Source organism: Loxodonta africana, chromosome 2, assembly GCF_030014295.1.
Source record: "Loxodonta africana isolate mLoxAfr1 chromosome 2, mLoxAfr1.hap2, whole genome shotgun sequence".
NCBI classification, from domain to species: Eukaryota; Metazoa; Chordata; class Mammalia; order Proboscidea; family Elephantidae; genus Loxodonta; species Loxodonta africana.
This window is the reverse complement of record NC_087343.1, coordinates 134009105-134017044: the sequence shown is the minus strand read 5'-3', so window position 1 is coordinate 134017044 and position 7940 is coordinate 134009105. Positions and strand designations below refer to the sequence as shown.

The following is a 7940-nucleotide window of genomic DNA, read 5'->3' as shown; positions in this document are numbered from 1 at the left end:
GTTATCCCAGTGACGGTCCTTGCTTGCATTTACAGCTCCATGAATCCCGTGAGGCTTCTAGTCAGCCTGGAGTTGCATATACTCCACACATGTGAGGTTGCTGGGTGCCTGTGCAAGCACTGAAATGACACTGGTGTAAAGTGCCCACAGAGCCTGTTAACCAGTTCAAAATCACTTGCATAAAATAAAAATTGGAGACTATCCAACATCACAATCCCAACCAAGAACAAACCCAATTTATCATGTTTTTGCTTTGGGCACTTATTTGAAATGAAAAAACGAAAAAACAAAAGTATTGCAAATTGCTGCTTATTTTTAATTAGACAGGATTTTTTAAAAATTGTTTTAATCATAGGGTTTTTTTTTATATTTAATATTGAAAAGATTAGAAAATAAAACAAAACAAAAAACCAGTTGCCATCAAGTTGATTCTAATGCATGGAGGCCCCAGGTATGTCAGAGTGGAACTGTACTCCACATGGTTTCCAATGGCTGATTTTTTTTTTGATCCAGGCCTTTCTTCCAAGGTGCCTATAAGTGGACTTTGACTTCCAACCTTTGCTTAGCAGCCAAGCAGATTAACTGTTTGCACCACCCAGAAACACTGAAAAGATAAAGCATTCTAAAAATAGAAGTTAACCTTGAAAACATGTGTTTTATTGAACTCTTGGTTTTATTGTATTTATTGTATGATATACTGTTCCTGTCTTCATGATATGTGAAAATTTATTTGCTATTAGTTGAGCTAAAAGCATTTTGAAGCTCAGAAGAGTCTCATTTGGCTGTGCTTGTCAGACTAGCTAGTTGATTATGTTAAAACACTTAGTTTGAATGCAGATTTTTTGGTCTTGGGAGGAGCTAAAAGAGTGATTGAAATCACTGTCATGTTTCAAATCATGGAGCTGGCCAACCGGATGCAGATTAAGTAATTCTGAATGGCTGAGAAGCTGTTTGCCAAAGCCCAGAGGAAGAGTGACGGCCCACGACTGGGACTGGCGAATCTTTCTCAGTCTGAAAGGTTAGTAAAGCAATTCACCCCTGCCCCTGCAGCCTGGACTTCATCTCCACGCAAAGTGGGCTTACGCTTTCTAGTGAGGTTGACACTACATAAACACTGCATGACTGTGGTGTGATCAGGGTCATGCCCTTGAATGGCTTAATTCCAGTCCTCAGTTTTAACTGAAAAGTAAAATACCCCTACTGAATCTCCTCGAGGAGGAAGAATCCAGTTGAAGCTATTTTTTCACAAAGCCCGTGACTGTGGAGACCTACATGCCAAGGTAATTGTTTGTCTGTCTGTAGCTGCTTGCAGCAGCTCAGGTGGTAATAACGCTGACAACTGGAGGTCAGAACTTCCCCTCCAGGTGTGTTACAGAATCCCTGACATAAATAGCAACTCAGTACAAGAAGGATGTGTCCTCACATGTGGATCCTGGCTGAGGGGCCTCTAGGCAGTTCTCAAGCTGTACATGAAGTTGAGCAGTGAACTTGCTGGCAGTGATGTGGAGGAGTGATGTGAAATATGGGCTTTGTGCTTCCCAGAACAGTTTTGAAAAGCTGAAGGAATGAAAGAAAGTGCTGCTCTAGCTTAGTGGTCCTATGGCAAATATAACATGAAAAGCATTCCTAAATGACCGAAGGATATTTGTTGTTGGTGCTGGAGGTTGTGACGAAGGCAGAACAACTCATGGGGCTGGTACCACAGATAAACACTAAACCAGAACTCTGTATGTGTGTGTGTGTGTGTGTGTGTGTGTGTGTGTGTGTGTTTCAACAACGAGTCTTACCTTGAACTTATCTTGGAAAAATTTTCTACTACATGAAGACATATAAGTCTTTCTTGCTTTAGTTGCTCAGGATTGGTAGGGATAGTACTATATTCTTTGTTAAAAAATTTTTTTTAAAACACATTTAAAGGGAATAAAGGAAGGAAATTTATCCTATTAATGAGGTTAGCATCTTCAAAAATCTTAAATCCAATAATTTGGGAGATGGATATAAAGTGAGAGTGCAAAATTCTTACTTCCTGGGAGAGATTTTTCTCTCTATCAATCTTTTTATTTCTCAAATATGTGTATTTGGAGTCCCTGGGTGATGCAAATGATTAACACGATTGGCTGCTAACCGGAAGGCTGGAGGGTTGAGTTCACCCAGAGATGCCTCAGAAGAAAGGCCTGGCTATCTACTTCCAAAAATTCTGTTACTGAAAACACTGTGGTGCACAGCTCTACTCTGATACACATGGGGTTACCATGAGTCAGAATTGACAGCAATTGGAGATATACCTATCTATCTATTGACCATTAGCCACATTTTTCAAAATGCTTTGAAAATAAATAATATCACATAACATTGGAAACTAGGGGATAGAGAGGAAATCCGTGTCACTGATGCAAAGTACATCATGTGAGAAAATGATTCGTCGAGAGACAAGTGAATCAGTTTGCCCTAAGAAGCCAAAAAAAGAGATGATTTAAGGTTTGGTACTCAAAAAGACAGCATTCTTTAAAATGCACTATGTGATCTGCTGCCTTTTAGTAAAGTTTTACAAAGTAGAAGCATAAATTTATACCCTAAAATCTATGGATAAGTATACACACATAGACACACATACATACACACACGGAGCAATGTTTATGGTGGAGTCATGGCTTATGTTGGGGTCAAGTTTTAAAGTCAACAAGTAAAGCACAAATCATGAATTACAAACTACCTCTGGAAAGCTTTTAAGCCATTCATAAAAACAGCATGTACAATTTTCTTCTTATAGTAACACTTTTGCACGCTAAGGTTGAAGTGTGCATAGAATGAGCAAGACTGAAGGAAGGATACACAAAATCTTGCTGATGCCTGGGTACTCAAACCATTCCACTTGACATAAACAGTAGCCATCAAAAACAGCTCTCAAGTCCCTAGTGGGGTGAAGGGTATATAATATTATGTGCTTTCTGCTTTACTGCAGGGTTTACATTGTGTTTTAATACAGTCGTGTGCTGCATAACATCCAATTGGGCAACGGGGATGGCCTATACCTTAGTGGTCCCGCTGCACCCTGGTAGTGGGGGTGGGGGATGTCCGTCCTCCTCTCCTGGTGCTTAACAGTTTCAGCTCCGTTGATATGTACTGGAAGCTCATGACCACTGTGTTCCAGAACTTGTTCCCTTTCATCAACACAAGGCAAACCTGAATATCATAAAGCGCTGCCTCCTCATCAACTACAATCCCAACTCCTGGGGGCTGGATTTGGGCCATTATAGCATCAAAGTCATTTCTGTAAGCACAAGTCACGGGATGAAAAAGGTTTTCTGGGAGAAGTTCCCCAACATGAGCTGTCTGCGGGACATCAGGTGGCTGGTGGCCACCAGATCAGGGCTGTCAGTGAGCGAGGCGGAGCCCGACAGAGAGCACAACGTTTCAGAGCTGCCCCGGGCCATCGCAGGGTGTAGCAACATGGCGGCTCACTGGTATGGGTCGTTGGATGACACTGCAGCTCACCATGATCCAGGATGGTGTCAGGGAGGGGAAAGTGCTGTTCTACAGTTTCTTGCACAAGAAGGAGGTGGAGCTGCAGGCCATCCTGGCAGCCAAAGAGGAGAGGCTGAAGGCCCAGAGGCTGGACCAGCAGGCCCATGACGTGCAGCGCAAGCGGGAGCAGCGAGAGGCCCACAGGAAGATCCTGGGAGGCATGAAGAGGACAAGGGCAGAGACCGATGCGGATAGGGGTGCTGAGGACGCGAGGCTCCAGCCAAGGCCGAGGGAGCAGGCTGACCTGAGGAGGAGGAGGATGAAGCTGAGTATTTCCGCCAGCCCAGTGGGTGAGGAGCTTGACGAGGACATGCTTCCCGGGCTTGCCAAGTGGAGACAGCCCCCCGGACCTCCATGCAAGAAGCAGCGGGTGAAGGACCCAAGGCCAGACCGGGGCGGTGACCTGAGGTCACCAGAGCCAAAAGCAGGTTCCGCAGAGTCCAGACCAAGCTGGGGGCCAGAAGGGCTTCCCAAGGCATGGCCACCTAAGAGAGCCACCGGAGCCTGAGCCCCAGCAAGGACAACAGAATGCCCCAGACTGGGACCAAGAGATGCTACCCTGGGGCTCATAGATAGCTCCAGGTGCAGTCTTTGGTTTCCTTTTATAAAGGAATTGTTTCCCTAACCACCCCCACCCCCACTCCCACAATAAATGACTGATGTGAGAGAGAGAGGGAGAGAGAGAAAACAAAAAACCCACCTGTCCCTTTCTTTCTCCAGGGTATGCCTACCTCTGGACTTGACAGTGATCACAGCCCCCCACCCTTGGGAACAGGTGCCTCTGCTCCTGGGAGGACTGGGCACTGGATCTTACTCCAGAGTGCCGGAGGTCGCAGGCATTGTGGTTCCCACCTGGCAGGAGCGCCTGGTTGAGGAGATGCCCTCTGCTGCCCGGCTGGGGCCTGGAGCCTCCCAGCTGTGATCTTCACCCAGCTGTGGCTGTTGGCAGGGACCCTACTGCCCAGGCTGCAGACCTGTGGCACAGCAGCCTCAGAAAAGTGCCCATGGACCCAGGTGTTAGTACAACTTCCAAATCACGTAATGTCCTGTTTCACAAAAGAAGTTCAAGCCAGATTCAGAAGAGGATGTGGTACAAGGGATATCATTGCTGGTGTCAGATGGATCATGGCTGAAAGCAGAGAATACCAGAAGGATGTTTACCTATGTTTTATTGACTATGCAAAGGCATTTGACTGTGTGGATCATAACAACTTATAGATAACATTGTGAGGAATGAGAATTTCAGAACACTTAATTGTGCTCATGAGGAACATGTACGTAGATGAAGAGGCAGCCGTTCCAACGGAACAAGAAGATATTGCATGGTTTAAAGTTAAGACAGGTGTGCGTTAGGGTTGTGTCCATTCACTATGTTTATTCAATCCTGAGTGCTGAGTAAATAATTGGGGAAGCTGGACTATATGAAGAAGGACAGGGCATCAGGATTGGAGGAAGACTCATTAACAGCCTGCCATATGCAGATGACACAACCTTGCTTGCTGAAAGTGAAGAAGATTTGAAGCTCTTACTGACGAAGGTCAAAGACCACAGCCTTTAGTATGGTTTACACCTCAACATAAAGAAAACAAAAATCCTCACAGCTGGACCAATAAGCAATATTGTGATAAACGGAGAAAATAGTGAAGTTTTCAGGGAAGCAGCAGTCAAGCAATCAAATGACCCATTGCATTGGGCAAATTTGCTACAAAAGATCTCTCTAAAGTGTTAAAAAGCAACGATGTCACTTTATGGTGCACCTGACCCAAGCCATGGTGCTTTCGTTCATCTCATATACATGTGAAAGCTGGACAATGAACAAGGAAAGCCAAAGAAAAATCGATGCCTTTGACTTATGGTGTTGGTGAAGAATATTAAATATACCATGGAGTGCCAGAAGAACGAAAAAATCTGTCCTGGAAGAAGTACAGCCAGAATGCTCTTTAGAAATGAGGATGGCAACATTTCGTCTCACAAACTTTGGACATGTTATCAGGAGGGACCAGTTTCTGGAGAAGGACATCATGCTTGGTAGAGTAGAGGGTCAGTGAAAAAGAGTAAGACCCTCAATGAGATGGATTGACATAGTGGCTACAATAGTGGACTGAAGCATAACAACAATTGTGAGGGCAGCACAGGACAGGGCAATGTTTTGTTCTGTTTTACATGAGCTTGCTATGAGTCAGAACTGACTCGACTGCACCTAACGGCAACAACATAGTGGACATTAAGTGACACACACTTGTATTAAGTTTTTTTCACTTAATAAATAGCTTTCCTTTTGTTATTATGAGGATTAACAGATACAGTGGTATCTCATCGAGGTTGAATTCCAAGGTCTATGCATAAGGTAAAGGAGTATATGATGTAATTCCACTTTGTTTTGAAATAATAAACTTTCAGTGAGTTGGTTTCACCTTGAAAGTCATTTTCTTTACAATGTGTCTACATTTACATACTTTTTGGTTTTTGTTAAAGGGAAAGAAGATGGGTTTCATTTCCTTAAGTCAATAACAGTTAGTTGGTTGTTTTACCATATTTACCCTAAAACTGATTTTTATAGATAACGATAGCCATATCAGGGAGTCCCTGCATGGCACAAAGTGTTAAGTGGTCAACTTGTTGAAAGGCTGGCAGTTCAAATCTACCCAGTGGTGCCTTGAAAGAAAGTCCTGGCAACTTACTTCCAAAAATGTCATGGCCATTGAAAGCTCTATAGAGCAAAGTTCTACTCTGAAACATGTGGGTTGCCATGAGTCAAAGTCGACCCAAAAGCAACTTTTTTTTTTTAATAGCCATATCAGTTTCTCTTGTTACAATTTATTTTGCATATGTGGTGTGTTTGTGTGTCTGTGTATGTGTGTGTGGGGGGGTGAGTGTGTGAGTGTTTTAAGACATCTTGTACAAATTCTGTCTCAGCTTGAATATGCAGGAGATATAGACACGTCTGGAGTTTCCTTTATCTCATGGGAGTAGGTCCAGGAAAAGCCCCTTGATAGGAAGAGAAAGGAACAAATGTGTGAGGATTCAATTAAAGAGGAAGGGGCTTGGTCTGGGAAGTTGGACCCAGTAAGAAAGGCTTACTTGTGATGGTGGAGACGGCACATCTGAGAATGGCATGGTATGTACCGCTCAGGTCTGTCTCCTTGTCCAGTCCTTCATGGATACTTTCTGACTCCTCTGGAGAACAGACTGGTCTGCTTTACTAGAAACTCTGTAAGGTACTATGGCCCAAATGACACTGCTTTGATAACCCTCTAAAAGGGGACAACTCAAGAGACAGAAAGAGAAGGAGGCTGTAATGATTTGGAGCCATGACACTTGACATTATCACCCAAGGTGCCAGCAAAGTAGGAATTATTTATGAGCACATGTGAGGCCCTGTCTGGAACTCCCAGAAATGGGTGAGTGCACAAAGCAGAGAAATTTGAGTTGAGTGTTAATGTGACCACCACTGTACCCTCAGGCTGATAAGGCGGGGAGAAATTCTGTTTTCACCTGTGTTGTTACACATCACTCAGACCGGTAATTATTTGTTTACACATCGCCTTCCCTGCTAGGCTCTAAGGACCTTTAGGCCAGGGATTGTATTTTATTCATCTTCGTATTTTCCAGAAGCTGGCCTTTGCCCCTAAGGTCCCTGGGTAGAGCAGATGGTTTGCACTTGTCTACTAATCTAAAGGTCGGCAGTTCGAACTAACCCAGTGATACCATGGAAGAAAGCCTTGGTGATCTGCTTCTGTAAAGATTAAACAGCCAAGAAAACTCTATGGATCAGTTCTACTCTGTCACATGGGGTCACTGTAAGTTGGAATCAACTGACAGCAATGGGTTTTGGTTTTAGCCTTCGCCCCAGGTATATAGTAAGCACTTATCAAGTTTTTGGATGAAAGAATGAATTTTTGTGTTTATCTGTTGATGATTATAGAAATAGGTGTCCGAAATATACAATTATTTGTTGAGGAGGAGGAGGTGATGGACCCTAGATTTAGACTTTGTTTGCACCATTATAGCATCTTCCTTCACTGGCTATTGCCATGGATGTGAATAAAGTAGCTGGTGGAGCTTCCTGACTGAGAGGAGAATGCAAAATTAGAATTTGGGGAAGGAAACTCCTAGTAGCACATTCGATTAGAGCAGTCATGATTTTATATGGAGGTTGGATAAAGGCAAAAGAGGAGTATTTCAGCCAGAGGCTTTTAAAGGCTGACAATCCGCATAGCACAATATAAGCCTCAGTTTATTGTGTCTGAATGAATGCATTGGCATTTCTAGACTGTAACCTATACATCTGCTTTACTGGGGAAAGGGGGCAAGCCGGGGAGCCAGAGGAGGAGGGATTAGGGCTGTAAAAATAGAACCAGTGTGAGAGACTGAAGAAAGGGATGTTAGCAATGACTGGGCTCAGCCACTTACGA

General features: G+C 43.8%; 1 pseudogene; it reads left to right on the top strand.

The window, feature by feature from the left end:
* The first annotated feature begins 935 nt into the window (after positions 1-935).
* Positions 936-4033, top strand: LOC104846228 (suppressor of SWI4 1 homolog; annotated as a pseudogene).
* The last annotated feature ends 3907 nt before the right edge of the window (positions 4034-7940 follow it).